The 24,578-nt window shown below is 44.3% G+C and overlaps 1 protein-coding gene across 1 annotated transcript in view; it reads left to right on the top strand.

The window, feature by feature from the left end:
* Positions 1-10,887: 10,887 nt before the first annotated feature.
* KLC4 (kinesin light chain 4) overlaps positions 10,888-24,578 on the top strand; it is a 230,714-nt gene continuing 217,023 nt past the window's right edge. The window contains exon 1 of the mRNA XM_030195691.1: positions 10,888-10,934. The gene's annotated coding sequence lies outside the window, so the exon portion shown is untranslated. The remainder of the gene's footprint in view (positions 10,935-24,578) is intronic.

Consider the following 24,578-nt stretch of genomic DNA (forward strand, 5'->3'; position numbering starts at 1 on the left):
TCCACACCTCTCTCCGAATTCCAGTCCTGTATCTCCAGCCTTTCAAGCCTCATCAATTCAATCAACTTGATACGCCATTGTTGAATTCCTATGGACTGTCCGGACGTCCATCCCGTCAGGAGTAACTGAAGTATTGTTAAAGTCACCTTATTGGCAAAAGGTTTATAGCCTCTAGGCGCTGGTAATCCTAGGCGGGGTCTGCCAAACAGCAATAAAACATCGTAGTGCCACCTAGCTCCCCACCAAGCAGAGACCTGCAACAGCACCTTTCTCCACAGCCTCTCCACACTCCCACATCCCCAGAACATGTGACCAATCAGTACGCCCTCTGCACCACATCTCGGGCACTCTCCCCAGGCGGAGGCCCCCATGTGGAATGCTCTACGTGGAGAAATGTACATTCGGAGCGCCAATTTATACCAGATCTCCCAGTGCTCAGTGAATCTGGATCTCTGACGAATGCCCAGAATAAAAGACTTGAGGTGTTCTACTCGAATTGGGGTCCCAAGGTCCCTGGTCCAGGCCTCCGCTAATTTTTTATAATCCAACTCAGAGGCTGAGTCTTTGATAGATCTGTGGTGGAAGGTCAGTGGCACTCGCTGCTGAGCCTCAAAGGAGAATGCCGACGACAGTTCTTCCCTGACATCTTCAGTCAGGTCCGTCCAAGGGAGGCCCCGAATATAATGTGCCAGCTGATAATAGTGCCAGTAGTCTTTGTTGGGGATATTGTATTCTCTTTGTAATTCCACAAAAGGTCTAACTTTCCCTTCATCGGTAACTGCTTGCAGCAAATATTTGAGTCCATGTCTCCCCCAGCGTTCAAATGTTGGATACAAAGTACCTGCAGGAAACCTCGGGTTGCCACATATGGGCAGGAATGGTGTTACCTTTGGTGAGAAATGATGGAGTCGGCATATCCAGCGCCATGCGGCCCGCGCCGCCGGTATTATGCCTGACTGACGTAGTTCCGTAGGAGTCTCCCCATCTGGCAAATGTAGGAGACATCCCAAGTCTATAGCCGGGGACATCTGCCTCTCCAGGGGGGTGTTTGAAAAGTCTGAGGTTCGCCTATGCCAGTCATTGATATGGCGCATTTCACATGCGACAGTCGCATGACGCAAGCTAATAAGGCCCACCCCCCCATATTCCACTGGGGTGCACATTATCCTTAACGGGAGCCGTGGCTTCTTCCCCCTCCACAGAAATTTATTTAAAAGTCTATTCTGCCTTCGTTCATCCGTTTTGGAAAGGTAAAGGGGCACTGTTTGGAAGACATATAGCCACTTTGGGATAATGAACATATTGTATAGTGCCACTCGTCCAAATAAGGATATTGGAAGGTTCTCCCATCCCTCCAGCTTTGATTTAGTATCTGCCATTAAAACAGTCACATTAAGTTCATATAGTTTCTTCAAGTCTGCTGGTATCCGTATTCCCAAATATTTGAGGGAATCTTCTGCCCATCTGAGGAGGAAAGGTCCACGCCAGGCGCTCCTCACCGAGGGCATTATTGGGAGTGCCCAGGATTTGTCATAGTTCAATTTAAATCCAGAGTAGCGTCCATAGGTCTCTAGACAGGTCAACATGCCCCGGAGAGAGCATGCTGGTTCCCGCAGCACCAGGAGTAGGTCATCAGCATAAGCTAAGAGTTTGACTTGCTCACGCCCCAGAACAACCCCCCTCACCTCCTCCGCTAATATCACAGTTCGGAGCAGGGGCTCCAGGGCTACAGTAAAGAGGAGTGGCGATAGGGGACAACCCTGCCTAGTCCCCCTCATTATCGGGAAACTCGGTCCCTGTACTCCATTCACCAACAGTCCCGCCCGTGGATCTTTGTAAAGTGCCCGTATCACCTCCACACACCATCCAGCAAAGCCCATGTATTCTAGCGTTTGGAAAAGATATGGCCAGGCGACTCTGTCAAAAGCCTTCTCCGCGTCAAGGCTCACTACCAGGGCGGGATTTCCTCCCGCCCGGCAGTGAGCCATCGCCAGCAGCAGACGTCGGACATTAAAGGAAGACTGTCTCCCTCTGACAAAACCCACCTGTTCGGGGGTCACCATCCTAGCAAGAGGCACCGCCATCCTCTCCGCCATTATCTTAGCTAGCAGCTTTACTTCTACATTTATGAGGGAGATGGGTCTGTAAGACGTCATCTGCTCTCTGGGCTTCTCTGGTTTCGGGATCAGGGTTATTAGTGCTGTATTTTCATGTAAGGGAAATGAACCTGTCCCAACTACCTCTTCAAAATAAGCTAGTAGATCTCCCACTACTTCCATCGGTAGGTTTTTATAGTATTCTGCAGGGTATCCATCAGGTCCCGGGGCTGAGCATGTCTTTAAAGTTTTTATCGCTGCCTGTAATTCGGTAAGTTGTAAAGGTGCATTCAAGGCTTCTAGTTCTAGCTCTGTGAGCTTGGGGACCTTCGCCTGCTCTAAATAGTGTAGGATCTCCGAGGGCGCCCCCTGTTCCCCCACATCTGCCCCATATAAAGAGGCAAAATATTTCGTAAACTGGTCGATTATTGTTTTATGGTTATTTATTATCTGTCCATTAGGCCCTTTAATGGCTTCTATAACCCTGGAACCTCCCCACCCCTTAATTATCCTGGCCATCAATTTCCCTGATCTGTTCCCAAATCGCTTTAGCCTATATTTCTGATAATTCATGGAGTGAGTAGTCTTCTCATGTATAAGAGTGTTAAGAGCTATCTGTGTCACCCTCAGGGCCTCCATAGTGTGCGCATTAGGATTTTTAATATACTGCCTTTTAGCTACTTGGGTTTGTTTTTCTAATTGTAGTATACTGTTCGCCAGTTGTTTTTTCCTTCTGCACACATAGGCAATTATGTCACCTCTCAGCACTGCTTTCGAGGTTGCCCAGTATAGTTTAGGCCGGTCCTTATGTTGTGCGTTATACTCTGCGAACTCAGCCCACTTAGTATGTATATATTGGTTGAAGTGAGGGTCCCCAGCCAAATAAGATGGATAACGCCAGCCTGGGCCACTTCCCTCTGTCCCCAAAGTAAATGCAATATCTGCCCACACCGGGGCATGATCCGAGATCTCCTCAGGGCCTATGTGGACTGCCTGTATCCGGGAGAACAGAGACCGGTCTGTTAATATGTAATCTAGGCGAGCTTGTGTGTTATGGGCCCGGGAACGGTGAGTATAATCCCTTTCCCCTATGTGGAAGGTCCGCCAGGTGTCCACCAGTCCCAGTGTGCTGGTGAAAGTCTGCCACATCTGAGATCTATAACCTCGGTAATATGGGGATGCGGTCGCTGAGCAGTCTAGGGAGGGGTCAGAAATCAAGTTAAAATCTCCCACTACCATCAGCTCCCCCTCCCGAATTGCTAAACATCTAGCCATCAGACGTTGGAAAAATTGCTTATCCGGTATATTGGGACCGTATAGTACTAGCAAGTGGAATTTTTCCCCTTGCACCCACCCCTGGAGCAGCATGTAGTTCCCTTGCTCTCCTCGTTCTACTGTAGTTAATTTGCATGGCACTCCCTTCCTTACCAGGACAGCCACCCCTCCCCTCCGCCCCTGGGCCGACACCGCATAAACCTCTTCGACCCACTGCTTTTTTAGTTTTTTATGTTCTAGGTCCGACAGCCTCGTTTCTTGTAAACAAGCGATGTCTATTTTATGTCTCTTTAGGGCAGCTAAGATTTTTGTTCTTTTTATGGGGGAAGTTATGCCCCCTACGTTCCATGTAGCTAGTCTAATTGGCATGTTTGCGTCACATGGTGTTGTTTTGTATGAGTCCTCGATCTATGTATTATGCCTAATTTTTTGTCTATTCCTTCCCTTCCCGGGGATCGACGGCATCTGCCCTCCCTTATTAATCGCCGTCCTCCTTGCCCAGAAGCTTCGTTTTCACACATTATTAATTGCCTGTTCTTCCCACCCCTCCCTCCCTCCCCTCCCCCCCTCTCCCTCTGCCAAAACCCTGTATTACCTTCCAGCGCTAGCTGAAAGCGAGGATCTCTTATGACACCAAGGAACCCCGACTCCCGCCCGCCCCCCTCTTTCTTCGTGCTTCCCTCACCTTGCAAGTGACTTATGCCTCATGACCAAACTCCCGTGGTTATCCAGCCACTCTCAGTCTCCCGCCAGCAATCCGTGGCCGTTCAAGAATGTTCTTGCAAGTTGTACTGTGTCAAAGTGCTGCCACTTCTCTTGGTGTAATATTCGCAACCGAGCTGGATATGTTAGCATGAATTTGATTTTTTTCTTAATCAACATTGTACAGAGGGGGTGAAATTGTCTCCTCTTTTCTTGTATCGTCCGGGAAAAGTCTTGGAAGATCAATATTCGTTTGGCATTATAGGTCAGAGTGTCTCTCTTTAATTTGAAGCCTTGTAGGATTTCTTGCTTATGTTTATAATTCAATATTTTAGCTATTACCACTCGGGGCCGATTAGTGTCTTCAGTTTTGCGGCCTACTCTGTGGGCTCTTTCTACTACTAATGGTCCCCTTGAATCGGTCAGAGCCAGTTCCTTGCCCAGCCAATGTTCCAGCCACTCTGCCATATTAGCCTCCGGTATGCTTTCAGGTAGGCCAACTAACCTTATGTTGTTTCTCCGCGAGCGATTCTCGAGATCTTCAAACTTATCAGTCAGATCTAGCAATTGCTGCTTCAAGTTGGCGATCTCAGGCCCATGTGTTCTCACATCGTCTTCCAGAGCCGTTATTCGAGTCTCCGCGTCTCCCACGCGGGTTTGTAAGCCATCAAAGCCAGCTGCGTAACTATCAAGTTTTTCGGACAAGGAGTCCCATTGCGGGGCTAGCGCCTTCATAATCGCTGTTGTAATCTGCGCTAGTTGGGCTTCCGAGAACTCCGTTCTCAATTCGCCTTCGTTGTCCGCCATTTTGTTTTCAGTCCCGGTTTTATTTTTCTCTTTTTTCACCGCTTTATGCGCCATCTGACCGGGTGAACGGCGTAAATATCTGTCCATAAAGTTCTCCGTTGCTTATAGTCAAGTGAGGGGAGCAAATCAGTCTTATTCTGTTATTTTGGGGGCGTTTAGGAGCCGGAGTCCCGGAGCTGTAGCGCGAAGCGACTGATCAGCTCATAGCATCGCCGGCTTCCTGCTTTTAATATACTTAAAAAATATTTTACTATCTGTTTTTGCCTCCAACGCAATTTTTAAGTCCCTCTTAACCTTATCAGCGCTTTGCATTTGACTTGACAATCCTTATGCTGTTTCTTATTATTTTCAGTCAGTTCCTTCTTCCATTTTCTGAAGGATTTTTTTTTTTTAGCTCTAATAGCTTCCTTCACCTCACTTTTTAACCACGCCGGCTGTCGTTTGGTTTTCCGTCCTCCTTTTTTAATACGCGGAATATATTTGTCCTGGGCTTCCAGGATGGTGTTTTTGAACAGCATCCACGCCTGATGTATATTTTTGACCCTCGCAGTCGCTCCTCTAAGTTTTCTTTTCATCGTTCTTCTCATTTTATCATAGTCTCCTTTTTTTAAGTTAAACGCTGACATATTTGATTTCCTGTGTATACTTACTTCAAAGCTAATATCAAATTCGATCATATTATGATAACTGTTATCAAGTGGCCCCAGCACCATTACCTCCCGCACCAGATCATGTGCTCCACTAAGGACTAGGTCTAGAATTTTTCCTTCTCTCATCGGCTCCTGTACCAGCTGCTCCATAAAGCTGTCCTTGATTTCATCAAGGAATTTTACCTCCCTAGTGTGCCCTGACAGCTCTTAGGAGAAAATCACAAGCTATAGAGAAGGGCAACTCTCAGTCTCTCCTCTGCTTCTCATCTCATTACTCCCCCTTCATCCTTCTTTTGTCCACTATCTCCCCTGCTTCAATTAATGTCCACTATCTCCTCTGCTTCTCATCTCATGACTCCCTCTTCATCCTTCTTGTGTCCACTATCTCCTCTGCTTCTCATCTCATGACTCCCCCTTCATCCTTCTTGTGTCCACTATCTCCCCTGCTTCAATTAATATCCACTATCTCCCCTGCTTCTCATCTCATGAATCCCCCTTCATTCTTCTTTTGTCCATTTTTGTTATTTTTGTTACATTTGTACCCCGCGCTTTCCCACTCATGGCAGGCTCAATGCGGCTTACATGGGGCAATGGAGGGTTAAGTGACTTGCCCAGAGTCACATGGAGCTGCCTGTGCCTGAAGTGGGAATCAAACTCAGTTCCTCAGTTCCCCAGGACCAAAGTCCACCACCCTAACCACTAGGCCACTCCTCCATTATCTCCCCTGCTTCAATTAATGTCCACTATCTTCTCTGCTCATGTCATGAATCCCCCTTCATCCTTCTTTTGTCCACTATCTCTCCTGCTTCAATTCATGTCCCCTGCTTCTCATCTCATGACTCCCCCTTCATCCTTCTTTTGTCCATTATATCCCCTGCTTCAATTAATGTCCACTATCTCCTCTGCTTCTCATCTCATGACTCCCCCTTCATCCTTCTTTTGTCCACTATCTCCCCTGCTTCAATTCATGTCCACTATCTCCCCTGCTTCTCATCTCATGAATCCCCCGTCATCCTTCTTTTGTCCACTATCTCCCCTGCTTCAATTAATGTCCACTATCTCCTCTGCTTCTCATCTCATGACTCCCCCTTCATCCTTCTTTTGTACACTATCTCCCCTGCTTCAATTAATGTCCACTATCTTCTCTGCTTCTCATCTCATAGCTCCCCCTTCATCCTTCTTTTGTCCATTATCTCCCCTGCTTCAATTAATGTCCACTATCTTCTCTGCTTCTCATCTCATGAATGCCCCTTCATCCTTCTTTTGTCCACTATCTCCCCTTCTTCAATTCATGTCCACTATTCCCCTTCATCCTTCTTTTGTCCACTATCTCCCCTGCTTCAATTCATGTCCACTATCTCCCCTGCTTCTCATCTCATGAATCCCCCTTCATCCTTCTTTTGTCCACTATCTCCCCTCTTCAATTAATGTTCACTAACTCCTCTCCTTCTCATCTCATGACTCCCCCTTCATCCTTCTTTTGTCCACTATCTCCCCTGCTTCAATTCATGTCCACTATCTCCCCTGCTTCTCATCTCATGAATCCCCCTTCATCCTTCTTTTGTCCACTATCTCCCCTCTTCAATTAATGTTCACTAACTCCTCTCCTTCTCATCTCATGACTCCCCCTTCATCCTTCTTTTGTCCACTATCTCCCCTGCTTCAATTCATGTCCACTATCTCCCCTGCTTCTCATCTCATGAATCCCCCTTCATCCTTCTTTTGTCCACTATCTCCCCTGCTTCAATTCATGTCCACTAACTCCTCTGCTTCTCATCTCATGACTCCCCCTTCATCCTTCTTTTGTCCACTATCTCCTCTGCTTCTCAACTCATGAATCCCCCTTCATCCTTCTTTTGTCCACTATCTCCCCTGCTTCAATTCATGTCCACTAACTCCTCTGCTTCTCATCTCATGACTCCCCCTTCATCCTTCTTTTGTCCACTATCTCCCCTGTTTCTCATCTCATGAATTCCCCTTCATCCTTCTTTTGTCCACTATCTCCCCTGCTTCAATTAATGTCCACTAACTCCTCTGCTTCTCATCTCATGACTCCCCCTTCATCCTTCTTTTGTCCACTATCTCCCCTGCTTCTCATCTCATGAATCCCTCTTCATCCTTCTTTTGTCCACCATCTCCCCTGCTTCAATTCATGTCCACTATCTCCCCTGCTTCTCATCTCATGAATCCTCCTTCATCCTTCTTTTGTCCACTATCTCCCCTGCTTCAATTCATGTCCACTATCTCCTCTGCTTCTCATCTCATGACTCCCCCTTCATCCTTCTTTTGTCCACTATCTCCCCTGCTTTTCATCTCATGAATCCCTCTTCATCCTTCTTTTGTCCACCATCTCCCCTGCTTCAATTCATGTCCACTATCTCCCCTGCTTCTCATCTCATGACTCCCCCTTCATCCTTCTTTTGTCCACTATCTCCCCTGTTTCTCATCTCATGAATCCCCCTTCATCCTTCTTTTGTCCACTATCTCCCCTGCTTCAATTAATGTCCACTAACTCCTCTGCTTCTCATCTCATGACTCCCCCTTCATCCTTCTTTTGTCCACTATCTCCCCTGCTTCTCATCTCATGAATCCCTCTTCATCCTTCTTTTGTCCACCATCTCCCCTGCTTCAATTCATGTCCACTATCTCCCCTGCTTCTCATCTCATGAATCCCCCTTCATCCTTCTTTTGTCCACTATCTCCCCTGCTTCAATTCATGTCCACTAACTCCTCTGCTTCTCATCTCATGACTCCCCCTTCATCCTTCTTTTGTCCACTATCTCCCCTGTTTCTCATCTCATGAATCCCCCTTCATCCTTCTTTTGTCCACTATCTCCCCTGCTTCAATTAATGTCCACTAACTCCTCTGCTTCTCATCTCATGACTCCCCCTTCATCCTTCTTTTGTCCACTATCTCCCCTGCTTCTCATCTCATGAATCCCTCTTCATCCTTCTTTTGTCCACCATCTCCCCTGCTTCAATTCATGTCCACTATCTCCCCTGCTTCTCATCTCATGAATCCTCCTTCATCCTTCTTTTGTCCACTATCTCCCCTGCTTCAATTCATGTCCACTATCTCCTCTGCTTCTCATCTCATGACTCCCCCTTCATCCTTCTTTTGTCCACTATCTCCCCTGCTTCAATTGTCCACTATCTCCTCTGCTTCTCATCTCATGAATCCTCCTTCATCCTTCTTTTGTCCACTATCTCCCCTGCTTCAATTGTCCACTATCTCCCCTGCTTCTCATCTCATGACTCCCCCTTCATCCTTCTTTTGTCCACTATCTCCCCTGCTTCTCATCTCATGACTCCCCCTTCATCATTCTTTTGTCCACTATCTCCCCTGCTTCAATTCATGTCCACTATCTCCTCTGCTTCTCATCTCATGACTCCCCCTTCATCCTTCTTTTGTCCACTATCTCCCCTGCTTTTCATCTCATGAATCCCTCTTCATCCTTCTTTTGTCCACTATCTCCCCTGCTTCAATTCATGTCCACTATCTCCTCTGCTTCTCATCTCATGACTCCCCCTTCATCCTTCTTTTGTCCACTATCTCCCCTGCTTCAATTCATGTCCACTATCTCCTCTGCTTCTCATCTCATGACTCCCCCTTCATCCTTCTTTTGTCCACTATCTCCCCTGCTTCAATTGTCCACTATCTCCTCTGCTTCTCATCTCATGACTCCCCCTTCATCCTTCTTTTGTCCACTATCTCCCCTTCTTCAATTCATGTCCACTATTCCCCTTCATCCTTCTTTTGTCCACTATCTCCCCTGCTTCTCATCTCATGACTCCCCCTTCATCCTTCTTTTGTCCACTATCTCCCCTGCTTCAATTGTCCACTATCTCCCCTGCTTCTCATCTCATGAATCCCCCTTCATCCTTCTTTTGTCCACTATCTCCCCTGCTTCAATTGTCCACTATCTCCTCTGCTTCTCATCTCATGAATCCTCCTTCATCCTTCTTTTGTCCACTATCTCCCCTGCTTCAATTGTCCACTATCTCCCCTGCTTCTCATCTCATGAATCCCCCTTCATCCTTCTTTTGTCCACTATCTCCCCTGCTTCAATTGTCCACTATCATCTCTGCTTCTCATCTCATGACTCCCCCTTCATCCTTCTTTTGTCCACTATCTCCCCTGCTTCAATTGTCCACTATCTCCTCTGCTTCTCATGACTCCCCCTTCATCCTTCTTTTGTCCACTATCTCCCCTGCTTCAATTGTCCACTATCATCTCTGCTTCTCATCTCATGACTCCCCCTTCATCCTTCTTTTGTCCACTATCTCCCCTGCTTCAATTGTCCACTATCTCCTCTGCTTCTCATGACTCCCCCTTCATCCTTCTTTTGTCCACTATCTCCCCTGCTTCAATTGTCCACTATCATCTCTGCTTCTCATCTCATGACTCCCCCTTCATCCTTCTTTTGTCCACTATCTCCCCTGCTTCAATTGTCCACTATCTCCTCTGCTTCTCATCTCATGACTCCCCCTTCATCCTTCTTTTGTCCACTAACTCCCCTGCTTCAATTGTCCACTATCATCTCTGCTTCTCATCTCATGAATCCCCCTTCATCCTTCTTTTGTCCACTATCTCCCCTGCTTCAATTGTCCACTATCTCCTCTGCTTCTCATCTCATGAATCCTCCTTCATCCTTCTTTTGTCCACTATCTCCCCTGCTTCAATTGTCCACTATCTCCCCTGCTTCTCATCTCATGAATCCCCCTTCATCCTTCTTTTGTCCACTATCTCCCCTGCTTCAATTGTCCACTATCTCCCCTGCTTCTCATCTCATGAATCCCCCTTCATCCTTCTTTTGTCCACTATCTCCCCTGCTTCAATTGTCCACTATCTCCCCTGCTTCTCATCTCATGAATCCCCCTTCATCCTTCTTTTGTCCACTATCTCCCCTGCTTCAATTGTCCACTATCTCCTCTGCTTCTCATCTCATGACTCCCCCTTCATCCTTTTGTCCACTATCTCCCCTCCCCCTCTTTCATCCTTCTGTCGCCCTGATTCGCTGTTTCTATTGAGATTGACAGAAGTCGATTCGTTGCTCTTAACTCAGATACGTCCATCTCCTTCCCCGGGGCGGGATCAGAGCGCGACTCGGCTCCTCCCGTCAAAACATTGACGTCACGAAATTCTCCCTGAGGATTATGGGAAACGTTCGGCTGCAACTCTGGCGGCGGCCATGCTTAATTTAAAGGGACTGAGGAGGGGTGGAAAGAGGGAGGGGGAGGAAGTGGCCCGGGGGTAAAAAAATAGAATTAAAAAAGAAGAAAAAGAGGAAGAAAGAGAGAGAGACAGCGAGGGAAAGAGAGGAGGGAGCGGGTTTGGTGGGGGAAAGAGAGAAGAAAGGAGGGATCGGAGTCGGCACAGCCAGCAGCAAAGGCGAAGAGTCAGGTAAGACATCTGGGCTCAGCCTTTGGCTCCGGATTCAGGGCGTGGTGACTCCGGTTTAGCCCTGATCCTGTCCCCTCCCCCCGCCTGTGGACTGGCTTGGAGATGATATTGATGTTATGATATTGCATTTCCATTACCATGGCCTCTTCTTCTTCGTTTATATAAGCTTTTTGCTTCATCTCTATTTTTGTAGTTTTCATTTAGACATTTAAATAACGATACTTTGATTTAAAAATGACAATTGAAACAAAATTGCTCTCTCTCATCCATCCATTCATTCCCTCATCCACCCACTTATTCGTTTCCTTATTCTACCATCCTCCTGACCTCCATCCATCACCCTCCTCCCTCACCTTTCTTTCTTTGAATTTAGCGCAAAGCTTCTCATACTCTTCATAACTTTACAATTCTACATGTGTTGTGAGTGAAAGATGACGCTATTTTCCTTAGTAAGGCAAGGGGTGACCTATGTTGTTATTGCTATCAATGCATATTGCGCTGTCTCTGTATCCACCTTCACCCCCCCCCCCCAGTCATTCCACCTGCTGAACTACACTTCTTGTCCTTGTAAGCTCAGTCTTACATAATTTGGTTAGTATATAATGTATTTCCATTCTCTTGTCATCTTTGTTTATTCACTAATGAACATGTATACCCTGGAGGAAAGGAGAAACAGGGGTGATACAGACGTTCAAATATTTGAAAGGTATTAATCCGCAAACAAACCTTTTCTGGAGATGGGAAGGCGGTAGAACTAGAGGACATGAAATGAAATTGAAGGGGGGCAGACTCAAGAAGAATGTCAGGAAGTATTTTTTCACGGAGAGGGTGGTGGATGTTTGGAATGCCCTCCCACGGGAGGTGGTGGAGAGGAAAACGGTAACGGAATTCAAACATGCGTGGGATAAGCATAAAGAAATCCTGCTCAGAAGGAAGGGATCCCCAGAAGTTTAGCTGGTGGTTGGAGGCAGGGCTGGTGGTTGGGAGGTGAGGATAGTGCTGGGCAGACTTATACGGTCTGTGCGAGGGCTGGTGGTTGGGAGGTGGGGAAAATGCTGGGCAGACTTATACGGTCTGTGCCAGAGCCGGTGGTGGGAGGCGGGGATAGTGCTGGGCAGACTTATACGGTCTGTGCCCTGAAGAGCATAGGTACAAATCAAAGTAGGGTATACACAAAAAGTAGCACATATGAGTTTGTCTTGTTGGGCAGACTGGATGGACCGTGCAGGTCTTTTTCTGCCATCATCTACTATGTTACTATTTTCTTTAACACCCAAAACAATTCACAATATAAAAACAGCCGGGTCAGACCTCTCCACCTCTCAATCCTACCTCCCATAAAAATCTCTTCTGTATGAATTTCTAGATTTTTCACTACAATACAATCCCCTTACAAAAGTCATAATATCACAATTAAAAATACTTGCTTAAAGAGCACCCCCCCTTTTTTTAATTTGAAACTAGTCAGTACAACAGTAAGGGAGTTTAATCTTATAAGGCAAAGCATTGCACCAACATGGTCCTAGAATAAAAAAATGTTCCCATCCTGGGAAGATTTGATATTACTGAGCTGAATGAGTGCCTGGGAGCCCCAGCTTAATTCTTTTAATAAAAGCTCTGCTATTCAATTCCCATAACTACTATAACCACAGTTTGAGAAGTTGAGGAGCATGAAAATAATAGCCAGAAAAATAGTTGGATTTAGAGGAGTTATCTTATTTAGGAGGTAACCGGATATGGCATGAGAATATACAGAACACCTACCACAAACATAGGAGCCAGCTCTGTGGGTGATTGAGCACCCCTAATATTGAACAAACTCTTTGATTGTGTCCGGTAAGGGGTCATTTCTATTGGGTTTAGCACCCCCCAATCATTTTGAAAAGTTGGCTCATATAACCACAAACAACTGTTGCCAAGTTCTGGGAATAGCTGGGATGATAGCTAAGGTTGAGAGTTCCACAGTGGGCTCCAATCTGTGCTCCAATATTGGAGACCTGGGGACACAGTACAAGAAAATAGTTGTGTGTGGAGGACCTGCTACTTATTGGGATTCTGCTGGGTACTTGTAACCTGGATTGGCCACTTTTAGAAACAGTGGAATGGAACTGGTAGATGTGAATCACTTGTTTACTCTTTCCAAAAATACTAGGATTAGGGGGCATGCTATGAAGCTACAAAGTAGGACATTTTAAAATAAATTAGAGAAAATATTTTTTCACTCACCGTGTAATTAAACTCCGGAATTCGTTGCCAGAGAATGTAGTAAAAGCAGTTATCTTAGCGGGGTTTACAAAAGGTTTGACTAACATCCTAAAACAAAGGTCCATAGTCCATTATTAAAATGGACTTGATGAAAATCCATTGCTTATTTCTAGGATAAGCAGCATAAAATGTATTGTACTGTTTTGGGATCTAGCCAGGTACTTGTAACCTGGATTGGTCACTGTTGGAATTGGTCTTGATGAATCTTCGGTGTGTCCCAGTATGGCAACACTTATGTTCTTATGTACTAAATGGACCTTTATCCTGACCTAATAGGGTAACGCTTTTGTTCTTAGGACCAAACATAAGCTATATCAAGCTTGGATAAACAGATGGTAGTATTTATAAATGATCTAGAGATGGGAGTAACTAGTGAGGTAATTAAATTTGCTGACAACACAAAAGTTATCCAAAGTTGTTAAATTGCAAAACAGAGAGTGGGGTTAAATGGGCAGTATTCACAATGGAGAAGGGTTGTTAGTGGGGTTCCTCAGGGGTCTGTGCTAGGACCGCTGCTTTTTAATATATTTATAAATGATTTAGAGATGGGAGTAACTAGCGAGGTAATTAAATTTGCTGATGACACAAAGTTATTCAAAGTCGTTAACTCGCGACAGGATTGTGAAAAATTACAGAAGGACCTTACGAGACTGGGCGGCTAAATGGCAGATGATGTTTAATGTGAGCAAGTGCAAAGTGATGCATGTGGGAAACAGGAAACTGAATTATAGCTATGCAATGCTATAGGAGTCACCGACCAGGAAAGGGATCTAGGCGTCGTCATGGATGATACGTTGAAACCCTCTGCTCCGTGTGCAGGGGTAGCCGTTAAGCAAGCAAACAGAATGTTAGGCATTATTAGGAAAGGAATGTAAAAGAAAAATGAGGACGTTTATAATACCTTTCTATTGCTCTGTGTTTGACCGCAGCTCAAATATTGTGTTCTGGTGATTGCATCTAAAAAAAGATATAATGGAATTAGAGAAGGTACAGAGAGAAGCGACAAACATGATAAAGGGGATGGGACAACTTCCCTATGAGGAAAAGCTTAAAGCAGCTAGGGCTCTTCAGCTTGGAGAAAAGACGACTGAGGGGGAGATATGATAGAGGTCTATAAAATAATGAGTGGAGTGGAACAGGTAGACGTGAAAGTGTCTGTTTACTCTTTCCAAAAATAGTAGTACTAGGGGGCAGGAAATGAAGCTACAAAGTAGTAAATTTAAAATGAATCTGAGAAAATATTTCTTCACTCAATGTGTAATTAAAGTCTGGAATTCATTGCCGACGAATTAGCTTAGCGGGGTTTAAGAAAGGTTTGGATGGCTTCCTAAAAGAAAAGTCCTTAGACCATTATTACAATGGACTTGGGCAAAATCCACTGCTTATTGTACTGTTTTTGGATCTTGCCAGGTACTTGTGACCTGGATTGGCCACTGTTGGAAATAGGATTCTGGGCCTGATGGACCTTCGGTCTGTCCCAGTATGGTAATACTTATGTACTTACGTGTTTAGTTTTAAACAATTTTTATTGAACAACAATAAAATATTACAAACAGATTTTATAGCATGTGTCCGTTTTCTTTTATTCCCCCCTCCCCTAGTACCCACCCCCCAACCCTCTTCTACAAACTCAGTATCTATTCTCATAGCCAAAAACGAGCCTTTACAATTTTTCACTTCAGGTCCAGACATTGTGTACCCAAATGAGGGATTCCTGATTTTATACTTTCCCCTCACCGTCTCTCTCATTCTCCCTTAGCTTTAGGTAGATTGAGTTTATGATTTATAACATACTGTGCTTTACCGTTTGGCTACCTCTTGTCAACAAAGAGTTTACATAACTTTCAGTGAATCATCTTCCCCCCCCCCCCCCCCTCCCGCCACCCTTCCTCCCTCCTCCAGTCTCACTCTTGCCAGTACCCTCCAGACCTTTACCTTAGCTACAGCACCTTAAGTATTAAGTTCCTACTCTTAGGTGTCAGAGAATCCAAGTATCTGCCCCAGATCTTCAGAAATTTAATATGTTTTTTGGGGCCACTTCTGGCTTCTTTTGCCTCCCACATCACCAGTTGGTGGATCAGATTTCGCCAGTGCCAAAATTCAGGACCTGTTTCTGTCGTCCAATATAGTAGAATGCATTTCTTCGCCAGCAGTGTCAGTTTACCAAATAGTATATTGCCCCTGGATATCATTCCTCTACCTGATCCTGGGAGGTTCAACAGCAAGTGCTCTGGTGTGCATGCTACCCGTTGTCCCATAATTGTAGTCAAGTACTGGGCAATTTTCCCCCAAAATGCTTTAAGTTTCCTACAACTCCAAAATCCATGATAAAAGGTATTTTCTGTTCCCCCACACCTCCTACAAATCGCCGATTGGGTCCCCCCGAGCCTCGCCAGCTGTGCTTGAGTCATATAAGCTCTATGAATGAATCGAAATGCGCATTCTCTATATTGTGCTCCACTTAACAATCTGGGAATCCTCTGCACTTCCTTAGTAATGTCCCACGTTACTAGGTTGATTCCAAGATCCTTTTCCCAACGTTCTCTTAGATGGGTCAGATCCTTTGGTGGCCTTCCTTCCCACAGGGCCCTATAAAGTCCTGAAATGGAGGGATTTGTGTCTGAGATTTTTTCAAAAAACTGTTTAATCTTAGCTCCTAATTTCTGTGAGAGTCTTTCTTTGCTCATAGATTTAACAAAGTGTTTTAATTGACAATAGGCGTATGTGTCTCCCCATTGCAATTCTTCTGCCCTCACCAACTGTTCTAACGTCCGAATCTCCCCTGTTTCCCCAATAATGTCCTCTAAAGTTATCAGTCCCCTCTCTTCCCAACGGAGAAAAACTGCATTATCCCTGCCTGCCTCAAATAGTGGATTCCCCCTTATCGGTAGTAATTCTGTTCCTCCATCCCCTATACCTAATCTTTTACTCATGAATTTCCATGCTTTCCTCAGAGGGCCCAGCAACAGGCTATGTCGGTACTCTACGGGTACTTGCATTCTCTCTATTTGTACCAAAGCCTGTGGACGCATTGGGGCGAACAGGGCTTCTTCCAATTCGATAGGTGTATAATAGGTGGTATCAAAAATCCAATCTTTGACAAATCTTAACAGACACGCCATATTGTATTGCTCTAGATCCGGCAATCCCAGCCCTCCTTGTTGCCAACCCCCTACCATCCATTGGGACTTCATCTTTGCTTTCTTGTTAGCCCAACAAAATTTCACTACCATTCTATTAAACAATCGAAGGTCTTTACGCAATAAACAAATGGGAATTGTCTGCAAGACATAAAGCCACCTGGGGAGAATAATCATTCGAATTAAGCATATTCTCCCTATTAAAGGCAGTTGTAATAATTTCCAACTCTCTAACTGCTGTTTAGTCGTGTTTAGTAAGGCTTGCACATTAGATCCATAAAGGTCCTCAGTTTTGGGTGTCAACATAATTCCTAGATATTTGAATTTACCCTCCGCCCACCTGAGGGGAAAGTGTCCCTGTCCTAGCTCATTTTTGTTGATGTTCCTGCCCAGCGCCTCCGATTTCTCCAGATTTAACTTGAACCCAGCATAATCACCACCAAACTCCTGAAATATTTCCAATAGCGCATTCAGTGATTCCGCTGGGTTCGTAAGGATTACCAGCAGGTCGTCTGCAAACGCGCCCAATTTAAACTCCTGTTTATTGATCTTTACTCCTCTCACTGTCGGCATGGAGTAGATGTCTCTGATCAGAGGGTCCAGGTATAGAGCAAACAATAGCGGTGATAGTGGGCACCCCTGCCGGGTGCCTCTCTCTATCGCAAACTCTGCAGAAATACCCTCATTTACCATAATTCGTGCTGTGGGATCTAGGTATAATGTTTTGATCGCTCTTTCAAACCACCCTGTGATCCCATAAGCTCTAAGGGTTTCAAACAAATATTCCCATTTTACACGATCAAAAGCTTTCTCTGCGTCAAAACTGATCATTAATGTGGGTTCTACTCTCGTGCCCGTAAATTCTAATGCTGCTAGTATTTTCCTTAAGTTCTTGGAAATTGATCGCCCCTTTACGAACCCCACCTGTCCCTCATGGACAATCTTTGGTAGTACTCTGCCCAGGCGGTTGGCCAAAATTTTAGCAAACAACTTCAGTTCACAATTCAACAAGGAGATTGGTCGATAAGATTCTGCCAAAACCACGTCCCTTTTAGGCTTTGGTATTAAAATAATTTGGGCTATATTTAGCTGCTTAGGTAACAAGCTTTTATCGACCCAGCTGTTAAAAACTTCTGCTAATGTTGGCTCTATCTCTTCGCCCAGCAGTTTATAACATTCCGCTCTCATACCATCTGGTCCCGGGGCTTTCCCCATTTGGCTGCTAGTAATTGCCCAATGTACTTCATCTACTGTAATGGGGGTGTTCAGATCTGTCTGGTCTTTGTCTCTAAGAACTGGATGATCCACTCCTTCTAGGTAGGCCCTGGTTGCTAGGCCCGAGTCTTCTTCTGCCTTATATAACTTCTGATAGAATTCATGAAAGATCTCTCTAATCTCCTTATCCGTATGACACAGCTTTCCAGCCTTATCTTTTAGCGCTGTAACTGTTCTTGAGGCTTGTTTCCGGGCTATCAATCTAGCTAACATCTTCCCACCCTTGCTGCCATATTTGTATAATTGAAACCGAAAATAGTCCTGTGACTTCTTCTCCCTCTCGTGTATAAGGGAGTTCAAGCTCACCTGAGCCGCTATGAGGTCTGCTTTCAATTGTGGTGAGGGCAATTCCCCAAGTTTCTTCCTCAATGTCAGAATTTGTTTTTCTAAACTCAATATTTCTCTGTCCCTCGTCTTTTTAAACTGGCTTACAAAACTGATAATCTCTCCCCTTATCACGGCTTTTGCCGCCTCCCAGTACGTCCCTATGTCTACTACAGAGTGTTCATTATGGCTTTTATAGTCTCTCCAAGTCTTCCGTAGATGTTCATGAAACCGTGTGTTCTGCGCTAAATAGCTAGGAAATATCCATTGTCTATGTTTTGCACCCTGTCCCCCAAAGTTCAAAGTTGCCCATACCTCTGCATGATCTGATATCGCATATGGGCCAATCTGTGTGTCTTGTATCTCTGTTATCAGGGTTCGAGACACTAAGAGATAGTCAATCCGTGATTGCGTGTTGTGGGCTCTAGACAAATGTGTATAGTCCCTCTCCTGTGGGTGAAAAACCCTCCATATGTCCAAAAGATCCAGCAATGAACTTAAATTCGGGAGTCCCCTGGACTTCCACCCATGAGGCTCGGGGGTAGCAAGCGATTTATCCATTTGCGGGTCCCACACCATATTAAAATCTCCTCCCAGGATCATTGGGATATCATCTTCTTTTGACAACAGATCAAGTATATTCTTGTAAAATCTATTATCTAGTTGATTTGGCGCATAAATGCTGCCCATCAAAATTTTCCTCCTACCCAAGGTTACTTTACAGAAGATGTGTCTGCCCTCAGGGTCTTTAGTAATGTCACTTATTTGTCCAGCTACTCCTTTCCTAATCAATATGGCTACTCCCCCTTTCCTCCCTTTTGCTGGCGAACTAATGCAATCCCCCACCCACCATTTCTGCAATTTCATGTGCTCGATGTCTGACAAATGTGTCTCCTGTAGTAGAGCTACATCCGCACCTATTCTCTGTAAGTAACGTAATATCTTGGATCTCTTCACTGGTGAACCTATGCCACCCACATTCCATGTTATAATTTTAGTCATCACCTGTATGTCTGTGGTCTTTATTACACTGTTGTAGTTCTTTATCTCCATGGGGGCGCCACCCCAGCACATGACGCCCCCCATTTACTTTGTGATGCTGAGCAATGACCTTGATTATGGCCTGAGTGAAACCCTCCCCTCCCAAAAGTCTCCTAAGATGCCCACATAGTTTCCCCTTCCTCTTCGTCCCTATTCTTAGGGAACTAGTCACATCTACGCCCCTCCCAGCATTCCGCTATAAGCGTGGGTGACAAGGGAAAATTTTTTTTTTTTTTTTCCTCCCCTTGAAGATTCCATTTCACACTGTGTTCCTCCCTCCTCCAGGTCCCTATATCAATTATGCCCTCCTCACCCCTAACCTTAACCCTTTATATTACTTACTCTGTTCCATACATTAAACCTTCAACATAACTGTATACCATTTAACAAACTTTAACTTTAACATACCGTATTTAACAGTCTAATCTTCATAATTTATGCCTGCATTTTCCTTAGTTAGAGTCATTCTGAAAGAACTATAAACCTTTTCCAACTTAGCGAAGCTCAGTCACAAATCAGCGTCCAAAATCTGTAGTTGGCCAAGTCCTTCTCTCACCATCATGTAGTTATGGCACTTAGCACCAACTTACATTTTTCGCTCAAGTTCACTGCGGTCAATCACGTCAGTGAAGAATGTGTCTTAATCAGCTCCTTTCGCCCCGTCCTGCCATTCTCAGCAGCGATCTTTGCTGGCAAGGTCTACGGCCATTCATGGCTCCTTTAAAACTGTTGTGTTTTGGGGGGTAAATCACTAGTTCCGCTGATATATTAGTGTTAGTTGTATATAGTTTTGCATAATCCTTAGCCGTGTTCCACAGCCTCCCCCCAGTAGACCAGCGCCTTGAACTTTAGAGCTTATAATAAAATCCGTTTCCTTATTTGCAGAGCATACCCATTCCGGTCCACTCTCTTACTAGAGTCATTCATCACCTGTATTTAATATTTGGCGAACATATTGTTGAGCCTCTGTTATCGTTTCACAAATCTTTGTGCCTGTCTGGTGAAATATTTTCAATTTGGCTGGATACATCAGCGCGAATTTAATTTTATGATTTACCAGTGTTGAGCATATCGGCGAGTAGGTTTTCCGTTGCGCCGCCACTGCCACTGAGTAATCTTGAAAGCAAAGGATCTTTTGATTTTTATAATGCAGTCCGTCTCCACTCCGAATCGCTTGCATAATCGCTGCTTTCTGGGCAAAATTGAGCACACGGCATATTACAACTCGTGGTCTGTTTTCGTTCTGGCGCTTAGGCCCAACCCGGTGTGCTCGCTCTATTGTCAATGGCCCCATGTCGGTAGGCAATTTCAGTTCTTTCACAAGCCAGTCTTCCAAGAAGGAACGTAGATCTCTTTCACTCAGTTCTTCGGTTATCCCCACAAAACGCAAGTTATTGCGACGTGACCGGTTCTCTAAGTCTTCCAGTTTTTCGGCCTGTGTCTCGACCAACTTTAATAGTTTGGCATAGTTTTGTTCAATAGCTGATACCTGGTCTTCCAATGCTCCTGTTCTCTGTTGGAATCCTGCCACGTCTTGGGTGAGTTGGGACATGTTGTCTTTTATCCCCTCCAGCTTGTGTTCCAGCCCCTGTAATTTCCTGTCCAATATTCCTTCCAAAGCTGCAGTTACCTCTCCGACTATTTCAGCTGTCCATGCGGAGCTAACTGACGAGCCTGGGGGACTCGCTGGGGCCGCCATTTTGTCTTCCCCGATTCTGCCTCTGTCTCTATCTTTTCTCAAAGTTTTTGCCGCCATCGTCAACTCTAACCTTCAACCGCCGCTTCCCAGCAGTGCAATAAGATGTTATGTATGAAAACGGAATGTTTTCCTTTTGTTTTTAAGGGTTTTAGCCCGGATGAATGCGGGAGGAGGCACGGAGCGAAGTGTTTAGCGTCCGCTCTCGTGCATCGCGTCACGTGACTCCGTACTTACGTGTTTAATAAAATACATTAAACTTTGACTGCTACAATTGAGGATTTGGAAAATAGAAGTAGATATTGCAACTTAAGATTTTGAGGAGTACTTAAGTCAGCTGAGTATGTCGCGTGCATATCCGTGTTTAAAAAAAACCCAAAACCAAACTGCTGAAGCTATCTTGGCAGATAGGGCTTTGCTTATGGTTCTTGGTTTGATCGTTGAGTACAAATTTCTAATAAAAACTAAAATAAAAGATGATTCTTTAACAAAGCCTGGTTAACTGGCTCTCCAGGCCTGGTAAGTTGATCTTTCAGTGCAGTACAAAACTCCTGGTGTCACCCCCCCCCCCCCCCCCCCACAATAGAATCTATATATGGTGGTCAAAGTTGCGCAACCAATTTTGGGTTTATTTCTGAGACGCTCAGAATTTAATTATCCAATCTCCCCATCCTGAGGCAGTGACTGTAAGATAAATATAGTTGATTAGTTCAAGTGTGTGGTTCACTCTGTATGAGTTGTACAGTAAATGACTATAATGAGCGGATCCTGAGGATGTAGAGACACTTTCTTTCTTTTGGGGGGGACCTGATGGACTGTGGAGTGGCAGGCAAGGCGGAAATGGGATTGAGGGTTTTTTAAGAGTACTGGGAAACCTACCTCAACAAGGGAGTGAGTTGAGGGTTGGGTTTGGAAGATGATACGTACTCGCCTGTGCTAGCTAGTAGTTGTTAGTTTAACTAAATATGACGTTCTAACATCCATAGGTTCACAAAGGTTGGTCAGGTTGTAGTCCTACACTTCATAAAGCTTAGTTGAACTCCTTCCTGCGTTTTGCTATGGGTTTAGCAGTGAATGCTGGCAGTCTTGTGTAATACCTCAGAGATGAGCGATCTTGTGAATTTCTTAAAAGAGCAGTGAATGCTGGATCTGAGGATCTCTCTAGTTTTCAACAACCTAGGAGGGTTTACAGCATCAAAGTTTTAAGGAGGAGAAAGACAGCTTAGGCAAACGTGCAAGTACGGGACACTTTTTTGGGTTTTTTTTTGTAAAGAGCTAGAATAATGTATGTATTTTATTTGATCTTCCCCATTGGTGTCTCTAATTGTTTTGTAGCATTCTTTTTTTTAAGTGACTGAAGTTGACGTACCCACTTGACACACATCCTAAGCTTGAAAGTAAATCCCGTCAAGCATTTAAAAATAAATTCTTAGTAAATAATGTTACTGGTTCTTCAGGATTTTGTGTATAAAAGTTGTAACGCTTTATTTACTCTGTTTTAGGACGCTGTTGTGGAGGTAATCTTGGATTGTTAGAGTAGCGTCTTGTAATGCTTAAATGGTTATCATTGATGGCTGCGATACTGTTAATGACTTTTCAGGGTTTTAATTGTTTCCATGGAGATCAGCAAGATCTGGCAGTTATTTCCTTTGGATATTTATACTTTTGGACTCGTTCCTTTATGAAGGCTGGTAGTGTTTTTATTTAGTTAGTAAGAATGTTTTGATTGTACACTGCTTTGGGAGATTTCCCAGGAAGAGTGTAGAAATTGTGTGTGTTTAGGTACGTTATTATTGAGATTTATTAACCGCCTTTATGAAGAGATTCACCCACGGCGGTGTGTAAACAGGTTTAGCTTGATCATGTACAGATTACATTGTGTTAACAGTGTAGTAATAGCAAAATGATCAAATGTAAGCATAAGATACAATCGATGAGGTAAACTTGAAAAATTAAATCTTAGTAATAGCGATGTCATGATTTATCATAAATATATATATATAAAAAATAGGACATTCATATAACAGAAATATGATAAATACACCATAATAGGCAGCCTGGAAGAACACTTAAGTGACATAAAACCTTTTTCCAGAGACGGGAAGGTGGTGGAACTAGAGAACATGAATTAAGGTTGAAGGGAGGCAGACTATGTCAGGAAGTACTTTTTTCCATGGAGGGGGAGGTAGATACCTGGAATACCCTTCCACAGGAGCTGGTGGTAATGAAAACGGTAACAGAATTTAAAAAATGCATGGGATAAACACAAAGGAACCCTGTATGGAAGGCAAGAACCAAACAAGCTTAACAGTGATTGTATGGCAACACCAGTAACTGGGAAGCAAAGCTAGTGCTGATCAGACTTGTACGGTCTGTGCCCTGAAAGTGGCAGGAACCTATCAAGATCAAGTATACATATGTAGTACTACAACATACCTTATGCTATGAGTTTATCTTGTTGGACAGACTGGATGGACCGTACAGGTCTTTATGTGCTGTCATGTACAATATAATTGAAATACCTTTATAGGTAGCCAAGAGGGCAAGTGCAGTTGAGACATATAATAGAGACAAGGCATTGGGATAAATGAGTAGGTGGCTAAATTGAAGGTATGTTGAACTGGCCTTAGTTACAGGGTGTGCGGCAAGTTAGTCCAGATGCAGAGAGAGTGGGTAGTCAGTTGCCACTGTCATTAAGACCTCCGAGAAGAGCTGGGCTTTTACCCTCTTCTGAAGTAGAGATGGTCTTGAGCTAGGACTTAAACTGCAAAATTATTGACGTGCACACCTGAGTGACTTCTGTATTAGCTTGTAGCCCATATTGTAAGAGGGTTGTAGCCCATATTGTAAGAGGGCAGTGGTAAATCAGTTGCTCAACCTGCCTGGGTTGTCTGATGGATGAATCACCCTGCACACGGAGTCAGATGGGAGAGGGATTCACAAATATTTTGTGGGCGTCTGCTAAGGTGTTTATAAAAATATGATGTTGCTATCTCATTTAAAAGGAGGAAATTGTTTTTGTCTGGTATTTAAACATTCGATTACTGTTTACAAGAGTCAAAAGTAAAATTTGAAATGACTTGGCTGTATAGACCTGTTATCCACAGATGCTCCGTTGGTTCCATGTTTGACATTGTCCCTGGAGATGGAGGGGGAGGCATTCAGATGGGAAGGGAATATTGGAGGGTAGGATGAGGTATAGGGAGAGGTATAAGTCATTATAATTATATTGCAAATGTAGCAGAGGAGTGTTTTTCTTTGCCGTGTTCTTTCATTCTCTTGTACTGATGTTTATTTGTTAAATAAAGAGAAATTGAAATAAACAAAGGCATGACCAACTATATATTATCTGCATAAATAAAAGCCTCACTCCCCCACCAAAATAAAAACCAAACTACATTTCTATAATTACATCTGAGATCCAGATTGTAAGACCATATATATTTCTAGCCTGATGATACAATGTCCTTACCTTTTTTTAATAGGACTTTTTTTGCACATTGTTTGTCATTTATCAATTATTCAAATTTGATAGACTGCCTTTTAGCCAGACAGCCAGACAATCAAAGCAGTTTAAAAAAAAACAAACAAACCAAACACAGAAAGGAACTACATCAAATATAGGACAGAGAGAGAGAGAGAGTTCTTTTGTGCCAACAACCCACCACCCTATTCCCTGGAGCTCTGAGGAAAGGCTAAGGAGAACAAATAGGTTTTGAATGCAGAACGGAATTTAACATAGGAGCTTTGTAGCGCTATAGAAATGCTAAATAGTAGTAGTAGTAGTAGTAGTAGGTCAGGAGGAAGGGAATTCCAGAGAGTAGGGCTCGGAAGAAAAAGGCACAATGCTGGGTGGAAACAAGATAGGAACAGGGCAGTGAAGGCGTGATGAAGCAGTGAGGA

Source organism: Microcaecilia unicolor, chromosome 3 (assembly GCF_901765095.1).
Source record: "Microcaecilia unicolor chromosome 3, aMicUni1.1, whole genome shotgun sequence".
NCBI classification, from domain to species: Eukaryota; Metazoa; Chordata; class Amphibia; order Gymnophiona; family Siphonopidae; genus Microcaecilia; species Microcaecilia unicolor.